Source organism: Schistocerca piceifrons, chromosome 5 (genome assembly GCF_021461385.2).
Source record: "Schistocerca piceifrons isolate TAMUIC-IGC-003096 chromosome 5, iqSchPice1.1, whole genome shotgun sequence".
Taxonomy (NCBI): domain Eukaryota; kingdom Metazoa; phylum Arthropoda; class Insecta; order Orthoptera; family Acrididae; genus Schistocerca; species Schistocerca piceifrons.
Window position 1 is genome coordinate 566,650,028 of NC_060142.1, and position 13,090 is coordinate 566,663,117.

Sequence of the window (13,090 nt, forward strand, 5' to 3'; positions counted from 1 at the left end):
CTCCTTCTAGATTAATGCACTTGGTCCCATCTGGAAAATGAGTATCCTTCAGGGCTGCAAAATAGTTGTCAACTCCGGCTATCAATCGTCTACCAAGAAAAATTTTCAGTTTTGAGAAGAGATGGAAGTCTGACGGAGCCATAGCAGGTGAATAAGGTGGACGTGGTAACAATTCATACCTTAGTTTGTGTAATTTTGCCATGGCGATGGCATGTGTTTTTGATCCGGCGTCAACAGTCGCGGCACCCATCTTGTAGATAATTTTTTCATTTCTAATTCTTCGGTTAAAATTTGATATACCTTTTCAGATGACCTCTGGCAAGCATGGGCAATTTCACGCATTTTCAGTCGACGATCCTCTATGACCATTTTGTGCACTTTTGCAATGATTTCTGGAGTGATATCTTGGCTGACCACTGCGTGGATCATCATCTAAGCTCTACCGACCAAATTTAAATTCATTTGTCCACTTGGCAACAGTTGAATATGAAGGAGCCGAGTCCCCTAGTGTATTCTGGAAATACCTTTCTTTACGAAGTACTTAATCACTGCTCGAATCTCGATTTTTTCCATCTTCGCAAATCACTACGTGGGAACAACAACAGAACCATGTCACCGCCAGAACCCTCTTCCAAGAGCACTGACGTGGCACGTGTTTACAAGCAACAGTCCAATAAATATCGCGTGAACAACTCGTTGCGCTAGCGCTGACCTCTCGTGGTGATTCCGAGAACTTTTCAAACCACCCTCGTACGTTCTCCAGCCTTCATGTCTACCTTTTTCCTATTACAACTATTGTATTTGTTAGTCACATGTGGGCATGTGGGTCTTTATTTCTCTGGGGCTATTGTGTACACATTTACAGGGACTACTGAAAGATTAAATAAAAGAAAATTATAAGTCGAAACTAATACACGCATGATGACCCATAAACTTCCGTGACTCCCTTTTATCATGTACAACTTTTAGGACTGAAATAATTTTTTACTTTCTTCTTCACTCTAATTTCTGCTAACGCTCCAACGACTGACTGTAACAGCTCATAGTGCCTGTAGCAACAAGGAAGTCTACGAGTCATAGCGGGATTTATACATGCGATTTTCAATTTTTTTATCTTTCTGGTACACATGCTCCTGATGTTTGTTTGCATTTTCAGCTGTTTTGAATATCATGAGTATTGTTGACAGTTGAAAAGGTTTTGTGTGTTTTCAACAACTCAGCGAATCTCTACTTTCGAAAAACATGGATCAACGATCTGCATTAAATTTTGCTTTAAAAATGGAGTAAAGTGCAGCACCACATTCGAAATGTTGATTGTGGCTTTTGGCGAATCTACTATGAGTAAGACACGAATTTACGAGAGGTATAAACGTCGAGACGAGGTTGAAGAGGTCGACCAGCCCTGGATGCCCTAGCACATCAATTTTATGATGTGGAAGAAGTAAAGAAAATGGTTCTGGAAAATCGCCGAATCGTCATCAGAGAGATTGCTGATGACGTCGGTATATCCTTTGGCTCGTGCCAAGCAATTTTTTCGGATGTTTTGGGCATGAAACATGTAGCAGCAAAGTTTGTTCAGAAAATGTTATTTCGACCAAAAACGACGTCGTGTAGGCATCGCTCAGGAATTGCCGAATAAAGTCGACAACGATCCAAAACTTCTGAAGAATGTTATAACAGGTGACAAAATATGGGTATACACGGGTACGACGTCGAAACCTAGGCCCAATCGTCCCAATGGAAACTGCCTGAAGAGCCAAGATCGAAAAAAAATCGACACGTTCGATCACATGTAAAGATTCTTCTCACTGTTTTCTTCGATTACAATGGTAGTGCATCATGGTCGCAAGGTCAATAAAGAATACTACCTGGAAGTTATGCGCCGTTTGCGTGACGCAATCCCAAGAAAACGACCAGGATTGTGGAAAAACCGCTCGTGGGCATTGCATCACGGTAATGCTCCCGCTCACACCGCAATGCTTGTTCGTGATATTTTTGGCAAAGAAACAAAACCGTTATATTGCCTCAGCCACTGTATTCGCCGGACATGGCCCCCTGCGACTTCTTTCTGTACCACAAGGCTGAAGAGAACCATGAAAAGACGTCGGCTTGCCACCATTGATGAGATGAAAACAGAATCGCTGAAGGACCTGAACAACGAAAATTGAGTTTCAGAAGCGCTTCCATGATTGGAAAACGCGCTGGCACAAGTGCATTGCATCTGAGGGTGATTACATTGAACGGGACAAAGTTCATGATGAATGAATACAGATTCTTTAAGAAATCAAAAATGCCCGTTACTTTTTGATCACACCTCGTACGTTCAATTGTTGATCCATACAGAAGTACATAATGTCTCAACGTTGTCCCATCTGGTGTAGTTCAGTACCTAGCAAGTCAACCAGCTACTTACTGTTCATTTTTGCGCCACGGAAGAGATTCAAACAGAAGCATATCAGTTGACTGTTACCCTTTTATTTATTTTTTTGGGATATTTATTGTGTCTGTTAAGTTACGGACATGACAGGGAGAAAGAGCTTTGAGACTAGTCTACGAGTGCATAGTCTGCTTGTGGTGGTACACAGGATGAATTTTCGTTAAAGGTCTGCTAATGCCGTTCTTAAAATCTAATTAATGGACACGTTCACATCCAACTTGGATACAATGCCTTGTTAACCGTTTGCACGTTAGCTTGCCCGCTACGAACACATTTGTACACAAAAGTAAAGTTGTCATCACCACGATTGGTGATTGGAAGACCGCTGTGACTTACTAGGCATGGTCCTATTGGAAGTGGCATCGCCGTTCCATTCTAGGATCTTTGAACTGACACGCTTGGGCAGCCACAGAGGCCACATCTTAACGTGCACTCTGAACAACACACACAAATCATTTCCAGAGGTGAAAAAGCGATAAATGACAACAGGAAAAAATCCTTGGAAGAAACATGCTACAGAAGGCGAGCTGGAAATGTGCTACAAAGCGACCGAAGAAGGTCGAACGATGAAATTTCAGGGACGAATCAAGTGCACCGGCGCCACGGCACAATACAAGAGTTGTCTCGCTAAGCCGTGAGCCTTTCACGTCATATTTTCAAAGCAGACGATATTATATTAAGTACGACTCAGTAAAACACTGACACATATTTTGTCTTTCAGTTCCTAATAGAAGTTACAACCGGCGAAAAATTACAAACGTATTCGCTGGGCATGTATGTATCATTTTAAATTACATTATACTGCAGAACTATAACGTTATTTTGCGTTCACTTTTCTCCGTTCCCACTACTTCACTTAGATACTGCAACTTCCCTTTGGAGGGAAGAAACATTACGATTTGGCAACCTGTCATTACAAATGGATCACAAACTAGGGTACGACAAGGATGGGGAAGGAAATCGTCCGTGTTCTTTTCTGAGGAAATATCCGATATTCACCTAAAGCAGTTTAGGGCAAGCATGGAAAGCGGAAATTCGAATGGCCTGATGTTGTTGTTGTGGTCTTCAGTCCAGAGACTGGTTTGATGCAGTTATCCATGCCACTCCACCCTGTGCAAGCCTCTTCATCTCCCATTACTTACTGCAACCTACATCCTTCTGAATCTGCTTAGTGTATTCATCTCTTGGTCTCCCTCTACGATTTTTACCCTCCACACTGCCCTCCAATGCTAAATTTGTGATCCCTTGATGCCTCAGAACATGTCCTACCAACCGGTCCCCTCTTGTTGTCAAGTTGTGCCACAAACTCCTCTTCTCCCCAATTCTATTCAATACCTCCTCATTAGTTATGTGATCTACCCATCTAATCTTCAGCATTCTTCTGTAGCACCACATTTCGAAAGCTTCTATTCTCTTTTTGTCCAAACTATTTGTCGTCCATGTTTCACTTCGATACATGGCTACACTCCATACAAATACTTTCAGAAACGACTTCCTGACACTTAAATCTATACTCGATGTTAACAAATTTCTCTTCTTCAGAAACGCTTTCCTTGCCATTGCCAGTCTACATTTTATATCCTCTCTACTTCGACCATCATCAGTTATTTTGCTCCCCAAATAGCAAAACTCATTTACTACTTTAAGTGTCTCATTTTCTAATCTAATCTAATCTAATTCCCGACTTAATTCGACTACATTCCATTATCATCGTTTTGCTTATGTTGATGTTCATCTTACATCCTCCTTTCAAGACACTGTCCATTCCGTTCAGCTGCTCTTCCAGGTCCTTTGCTAGCCCTGACAGAATTACAATGTCATCGGCGAAACACAAACTTTTTATCTCTTCTCCATGGATTTTAATACCTACCCGGAATTTTTCTTTTGTTTCCTGGCCTGATAGGGATTTGAATCGCGGCCCTCCCAATCCAATGTCTTCGTGCCTCTGGCTCTCTTGGTTCAAATGGCTCTGAGCACTATGGGACTTAACTACTGTGGTCATCAGTCCCCTAGAACTTAGAACTACTTAAACCTAACTAACCTAAGGACATCACACACATCCATGCCCGAGGCAGGATCCGAACCTGCGACCGTAGCAGTCGCGCGGTTCCGAACTGCGCGCCTAGAACCGCTAGACCACCGCGGCCGGCTCTGGCTCTCTTCTTGGGGTTACGTAGTATCTCAAAAAATTTTAACTGCAATTGCCGTAATCACCGCATTCTTGAATTGTCACTGTATTTTTTCATTACAAAGCATTTTAATAAATGAGCTTAGAGAGAGAGAGAGAGAGAAACAGAAAGAAAACGGCTCAAAGACATAAGTCCTCGTATCCATCGAAGATTCCATTTTGCTGAACAATATTTCGGCGAGTCGTCTCGTCGTGTCCACTAGGTGCTGCGGGCGATGGTTATGCGCGAAACACTGCCACGGCCCCACAATATGAAAAAGCGACCGCCTTTTTCCCTAAGCCCACTGCACAAGTGGAAACATCTGACAGATTTCCAGTTTTGGAAGTTGTCTTACAACTTAGGGAAACAGTCCGAAAAATCTTATTCGGAAATGGGGGATTTTATCTAACTTGATTACTGTCTCAAACAAAAGTTCGTGGACCTAACGTATGTAAGTATAGGTCAATTTGTGCAAAGTTAATTTTCCCGGCGTGTACAGCAGTATATCGCGTTTGGGTCTAAATGTTACAAACCTCAATGTCGAAGTTCAATTCTAGTCACCAACCAGCTATTTACTGTGCGTATAAGCATATGTTTTCCGATGTTTACGGAGGGCTTTGGTTGCCCACCACATCCGCCCGTCATCGGGGCTGCAATCCAGCACGTTTACGCACCTGACAAAATTATTTCAGCTTCCGAAATAATGTTCAGACAAATAGAATCGTTAACCAGGCTGGACATTCAACTCAACAGACCAAAATACAGCAAGAATACGACTTTCAGGTTTGCACTAAATTACTGTCTAAATGGCAAACTAAAATAACAGCCGATAGTATCATTAGGTTAAGCGACTTCCTGCTGTAGCACTCTATTCTGTCCAAAGCCCTCTTCTCGCCTTACCTTTTATTTACTATTTTCGTCATATCTTATCAGCTACAATCAGAACACGTTATTGACATCTGCTTCTGCGATTTCAAAATTGGCAACCGTTGTTCTCTTTGCAACATGTATGTTATCAAGTAAACGTATTAACTAGCCGCAGGGGTAGTGACCAATCATGACATGCCAGTAACGACACACTTCGACGACGACGTACTCCATTGTAAGGATATTCGTTGCAGTGAAGTATGCAACATCGAAATAAGATCCAGCTATTTGAAATAAACTTACTTTCTGTGAACGTTGCTAGCTCACTACCAAAATCTCGTTAACGCCCAATGAAAATGTTTGCTTAGAATAACAGAAAAATACAACAATAAAATACAGAACGCTATGCCGACTTTTTATTTTCTTTGTGATTGTATAATATACCTTCACTAGCATGAGGGACGAAATAGTGTTCGGGCAATAATCAGGACGGCAGTTACGGCTGACAGTTCCAAGCTGTCCCCTATGAAGAATTACCTACGTGCCAAAGACTGACGTCTCATCTGTAACGCTAAACGACGCTCCGTAATATTTAAAATAAGCTCTTATTCAGACCAGAATAAATCAAGCCTGGGAGTGATCTCCGCACATCGGTCTTTCAGCTGCAATGGCCAGGATCTGAATTATAGCTCGCTCTGCACCGTGTCCAACGTCCACAGGAATTTATATTTAGCTGTCAGCTTCAAGCTGGCGGTAAATAACCGTCGTACATTTAGTGGCCAAAGGCTGGATCTGCGGCATCAGCCGAACGGGGGAACCGTCTTATAAGCAGATGTAACATAATGACAGTGGTAGAAACTAATTCTTTAATCTCACCAGACTGTTAAAAGGAAATCATTGTATAAAATCTAATGAATGTACATCATTACAGCCGACCGGAGTGACCGAGCGGTTCTAGGTGCTACAGTCTGGAACCTCGCGACCGCTACGGTCGCAGGTTCGAATCCTGCCTCGGGCATGGATGTGTGTGATGTCCTTAGGTTAGTTAGGTTTAAGTAGTTCTACGTTCTAGGGGACTGATGACCTCAGAAGTTAAGTCCCATAGTGCTCAGAGCCATTTTTTTTTTTACACCATTACTTCATAACACGTTCAAGCGAATTCTCTGCTGCAACATTAAACTAAAACAGATAAACACGAGGCTTCAATAATGAAGTCTTTAAGACCCGCCTACTTTTGGTTAGAAATTGGGTATGGTCTGTCCTTGCATAAAGTTTGAAACAAGTTTTTTGGTGGATGTATCTTTTAATTAAAATACTTTTCCATTCACTCACTGACAATATTTTCGAAACGTGGTCTTAAGCAAGCATGTTTAACTTTGGCGAAAGGAGGACTGGCGTCCACTACACACATTCGGACATGCAGACAAACGAACAAACACAGTGACCGTATCCCGTAAAATGCGCGGGCGGTGTTCTTACCATCGACAGTATTACACGTGGGGTGCGGTGCAACTGACAAACGCGAAGCTGAGGAGTCGGCTTTGCGACAGTAGTGATATTTTGTTTTTGTTATGATGGCACGTAAAGGGCAACAACGTAAGTTAAATGTAACTGTGAATTCCTGAAGGTCGACTTGTGTGTATTTAGTTGAAAATGATAATCTGCAATACTGTGCCACAATAAAATGTTTTGGTTTCGACGATTTATCACCAACAAATGTTCATTCAAAGTCGGTGAGATTTTAAAAGGCGTTTGGCTCGTCATTTTCAACAGTTAAGAAATTTCAGTATTTTAAACATAGCTGCACAAACTAACCTGTAATAACTGCCCTTCATATTATATTGGTCAAACAGGCAGAGCTGTGAAAACAAGATATAAAGAACACCTATTAGGTAAAAAAGGAGCGAATATACACAACTCTACTTTTGCTGAACACCTCTTGATAGCCGGCCATACGCCTAAACAGTTAGAAGACACGGTTATCCTACACAGACAAGTCAAAGGGCGTAGACTAGATCTGTGGGAAGAGTTACAAATTTTTAAACATCTAGAGCTCAAAGACGGTAATATACTGAACGACCAGTTGAACCTTGCTTGTAGACAATTTTTCGAAGGCTTTAAACCTGTACTGTTTATGGTATAACATTAATGCTGGTAACCTCAGTGGTCTATTTTCTCAGGAAGCTATGATGCACTTTCTAATCTTTAAGCTCACTACCCTTTATGTAATGTGGTTTTCTCACGATGTATGGCTGCCACTACATCGGCCCTTATGTGATTTTGTCTGGCTCTAAAACGTTGGTTCCCTGCGAATCTGTATTAACTGGATTGTGGACCAGGGTTCGTAATTCTGTCTTAAGAGCTATTATTATCAATTTTAAAGTTCTGACATATATACCGTGTGTGGGCTTCACTAATACTGTAATCTAATTTTTATATTCTGGCTGTATATGCCACTGTACGTAACTCTCTCGGCGTAAGCGCCACCTGCCTTTTTGATGTATAACTACATTAATTGTACCAAGGCTCCCATACTGTTATAGCGGGAGTGTTAAACGCTTTCCTTCTTTTTATTGTTACTTTATCTAAGGACGTTATTAATACTGATAATTTACACGTTGCTTTTGTACGCCAATCGGCACATGGTTCGCGCCATGAGCGCCACCTGCCCTGGCCGCAGAGTAACTACGCTGGCCGATTACACCCAGTCGGTTGTGAGCTCTGCAACATCCATGTACTAATTTATATTTACGTGACAAACCCTATTTTTAGGGATCTATGCAGACATTTGTAAAAACGGCGATGATACATCAGTCCATACTAATGTAAAATTGTAAGTACCAGTCGTCGTTCTCATATTTTTGTAATGCAAGAGCTCTCTAATCTGTGTTAAAATCTATTCTTGACTTAAGTTTCATACCTTTCTAATGTAAGCTATGATGTTCATTGTCCTTAGGCCACCTTCTGAAGAAGATAAATTTAAATTTGTTGAAACCTAGGAAAAGAATTCTTTATCCATTGCAACTGGTCGGCTGTTTATAATTTTATTATTTTATTAGTTAAGAAATTGTTTATTGAATACAAACGTGGGCAAATATTTTCCGGAGATTATCCGCGTACGGACATTCTAAAACAGCAGCCACGGATGAAAACATCGAGATAGGATACAATTTCCCATTGGGCAAATGGCTGTTACGGGTACATGAAAAAGCTTACGCCGTAGACAGAATAGAGAGCGTCATGCATTTCAAATGCCCAAGTTGTGCCGTAGTTGGAGAAAGCTGACAAGAAGCAAATTCCAAACAAATTTTCTGGGCAAATTTCGAACTTTTACAAAGAGATTCCACCTGCTTACGTGGAGCGATTTGTCAATGTTGATAAGACGCGGGCCCACTACTATTCGCAAGATACAAAGCAGTGTGTGGATTCCACTGGCTCTGCGCCACAAAATCCACGGAAGGATCTTTTCATGGACGTATACAGGATTCTTCGTATTATTGACTTGCAACGGGTGAAACAATAACGGGCAAATATTATGGAACTCCTCTGTACCAACGGGATACAAAAAACACGAGAAGAGGTAGAGGCTCTCAGTTGGGAAACAAAGAAAAAAAAAAGAATCATAGGAATTATGTACCTGCCGACAAGAATTCTGACAAAGGGGAAAAGGAGATTATGAATTGCTGAAACAATTTTTCACCAGATCTGGCACCTTCTGTGACTTTATATTCCCATAGGTAAAGAAATTTGTGGCTGGAAAAAGAATTAAGAGTAACGAAGAGTGCGATTTCTGCATACCTTGCAACATTGCAGTTAAAACTGTAGAATATGCTCACATTCTGTAAATATTCGACAGAGTGCACTGACCTAAAATGGAATTACATCGGAAAGTAAGTGTATCGTTGTACGTGCACTCGAACTTTTCACAATGTCGTAGTTTCGTCTGACTTGAGAAGCAGTAGAGCGTCACTCAAGTGAGAAAAATCCCAGGCATGAATCATGTACAGGATCTCTGTGACACTGGCTGCTGTCAGAAATGTGAAAAACCACGCAGAAGTAATGGTGAGTTCAGAGTCCATAAACGTGTCGTGGGCTGTACGCGAGACAGCTTTCGAGATGCTCCACAGACAGTGGATTCAGTAAGGTGGCGGTCCCCTGATGACCCACGCAACACAAGACCATTCACTCGCTCTGACTGCAAAAGGTAGTCGCCAGCAAACGTGCTTTGCACTGGCGGAAGACCTGCTCTACGTTACAAACGAAACGACTCGCAGACGGTTCAGAGTGCAAGGCTGTATACCAGGAAATTGGTGCTGTGCGGTTCAGACACCGCACCGCCAACTTGTGCCAAACCCAGAGCTTTGGGCATGAGGTGGATTCTGTACAAGGTTACAGATACGACGACGACGCGCTAGGAGATAAGTACACGTATAGATGAAGAATTCCTACTGTTTGATAAATCTCTGCCAAACAGGGAAGTGAATTCAGATTGCCTGGTTCTAGTGACCAGTCCTCTTAACCATTAGTTAATATGAGGTGGCCTAGAGGCCCGACTGACACGTGGTGTCATTGAAGTTTCCATTTATGATTTCCGAACACTACTACGAAATGTTTTCGCAGGGATATGGGGTAAAAACACCAAGAGGACAAAACCATAAAGAACTGTGGCTGACCCAGCCACAGTTCATATGAAATGAATTAAATTCATTGAAATGAAATGAATGGATCGATGGAGATTAAACCAAGGAATATGCAATAACGTGGTATAGTGTCAGTGAAATCCGTTGAGACAGTCTGAACATGAAATGTAATAATTGATTACACAGCCATTGAGCCATTCAGTTCATTTTAGTGTATTTGATTCATTTCACAAATATCACCTACTCACGTGTAAGCGACGGTCGTCTAGAATCCCTTCCTCTAATGGTACTATTCCCGAAGAGAGGACAATTTATTGCAAGATTCGACATTCCGTTTAATGAGATCGTTGGTCGACTTATATGAACTTTTGTTTATTTTTGATACAATCACTTTTTATGACACAATGATACCGGCTCAGCTCAAAATAGCTACCTCAGACGCTACAATGGGAAAATGATCCTAATAGAGAATTTTTATTTTCTCCCCCTGCTAAGATCTGAAGATGGACGCTGGGGGCCGATATGAGTTATGATTTTACCATAAAAAATGATTGCGTCAAAAATTAACAAGTTCAGAAGCATTTATGTTCGTTTGGTAGTAAAAGAACGAGTCAGATCGGGATGAGTGCTCAGACAGATTAATGGTTAAGGCTATTGCTCGCGAAAACCACGAAATCCAAGTTCCTATGCTGGTGTGACACACACTAACAATTTCCAAGATATATTCATTACACTTATTAGTCCAGAATATCTGATCGGTTTCCTGGATACCATTTGCTATCATTCTATCTTCACAGATACCATGCCAAAGGATCTGGTCATTCATTCGTTTATTATGTAAAACTGTGCAGTGTATAACACTATACTCGCGTTCATCAACAGGCACCAAGGCACTAGGCGATAACTACTGCACGGCGAGCATTCGCGTAGCGTTTCCGCTATTGTCGGGAATACGTCAGGACGGGGAAGCGCTGCCAAATGGCAGTGCAGAGCGGCGGATCGCGACTGCGACTGCGGCAGATCGGGGAGCCGTGCGAGCGCCAAGGGAAGACAATGTGTTTGGCACGGCCCCGCATCCGCCGCTGCAGGAATGTCTCTCATTGTTTTCGCGCTCCGGGCGCCCTTTGAGGCGGCGGAGTGGGGTTGGGGGCGGACGGCGCGGGGGTGAGGCGGCGGCGATCAATGAATACTGCGGCGGTACAAAAAGCACGCCGCCAATGGGTTCCGCGCTCTCTTCCTATAGCCGCTCAGCCAACAAGGAGGGCATTACAACTATATTCTTCAGTCGCTGCACTCTTCGCCTGAGGAATAAACCATTTATTTTCGCGGGCCGGAAGTATTAACCAACGCAACATAAAAGCACTTCTCCCGTCCGCTTGAAGAGATATCTCGTCTCCGTAAGGAGTTCAGATATACTGCACATGAAATTCTACTGAATTCGACACTAAACATAAAACATTTCAGCTTAGCTTTTTTCCTCAGCATGTGAAACTGAAAAACATCTATATCAGTACGCTGCACACCGAAGGAAGTGCGTGGCAGAAAGTACTTCCCACTGTACTACCTGTGCGGACTACTTCGTGTTCCAGTCGCGTATGGAGTGCGAGTAGAAGATTGCTTAAATGCCTCATGTCGCACAGTAATTAGTCTAATCTTGTCTTGACGGTCACTTGCTGAATCATTCTTTACTGTTATTAGCAACATAGTAAATTTAATATAACAGCCAAACATCTGTCCGTAAATATACGACCACTCTGAACAATACTAGTAAATCAGCTACTTTGTCATTGTATTAATTCACCTTAATACGCAACACAAATTCTTTATCACCATCTTTCACTGTGAAAAAATAAATAACTGTTAAGCCAGTTTGTTTTGTCCATTTCAAACAACGTACTGTGCTCGCATATAATGGAAGAAGCAGTTAATATTACACTAGAGACCTACTGAGGAAGAACAACAAACGGTCTTAGCACACATTCCATTCATATCATTACATTTTGCCAACTGCAATAGGTAGCAAGTCTTCCTGACCAATAAATGTATCAGATATCACGAATGTGCATTTACTTTAGGAACATTGTCCCCCTTATTACTTGCAAAATAAATTATGAACATAACAAGAGCAGGTATTACCTGCAGGGGAAACAGCAACTGTCGACATTCATAAAACATACTGAGTGTAACTTGTCACCATCCTGAAAAACTTTAATTATAAATATACCGTTTACACGTTTTGACAACAAAATTTACATAATGAAATTTTCACTCTGCAGCGGAGTGTGCGCTGATATGAAACATCCTGGCAGATTAAAACTGTGTGCCAGTCCGAGACTCGAACTCGGGACCTTTGCCTTTCTCGGGCAAGTGCTCTACCAACTGAGCTACCCAAGCACGACTCACGCCCCGTCGTCACAGCTTCCTCCTGCGAAGAACTTCTGTGAAATTTGGAAGGTAGGAGAAGAGATACTGGCAGAATTGAAGCTGCGACGACAGGGCGTGAGTCGTGCTTGGGTAGCTCAGTTGGTAGAGCACTTGCCCGAGAAAGGCAAAGGTCCCGAGTTCGAGTCTCGGCCCGGGATACAGTTTTAATCTGCCAGGATGCTTCAAAAAGTTCATAATTCATAAGTTTATAAAAGTACGCATTTACGTGAGCGTGCCTGGAAAGTAATGCCTCCGAATTTTTTTATGTGACAACTCTTAGTTTTTTTTAAATAAAACAAACGTTATTAACATTCTACGTCTATATTCTTCATGTCCACAATTTAATTCTCAACGTAGTCAACCTGGCCGCGAAGACATTTGTGCCAACGAGAGACCAGTTCGTTGATACAGTCACAGTAGAATGCTTGACTTTGTAGGCGGAGCCACATCATCACCTTTGTTTCCATCGCTTCATCACTACAAAAGACAAGTCCTCGAAGGTAGAGCGTTGAATGAGACCAAATCGGCACTGTATGGGACGATGATCGATGGCA

At 42.1% G+C, this 13,090-nt stretch overlaps 1 protein-coding gene and 1 non-coding gene across 2 annotated transcripts in view; one reads left to right on the forward strand and one right to left on the reverse strand.

Annotated features, from left to right (window-relative positions):
* The window catches only part of LOC124799143 (E3 ubiquitin-protein ligase mib1-like), a 437,475-nt gene that overhangs the window by 112,154 nt on the left and 312,231 nt on the right, over positions 1 to 13,090 (reverse strand). The window lies entirely within an intron of this gene.
* Positions 12,621 to 12,697, forward strand: Trnas-aga. The gene has a single exon. It is a non-coding gene; the product is annotated as a tRNA-Ser (tRNA).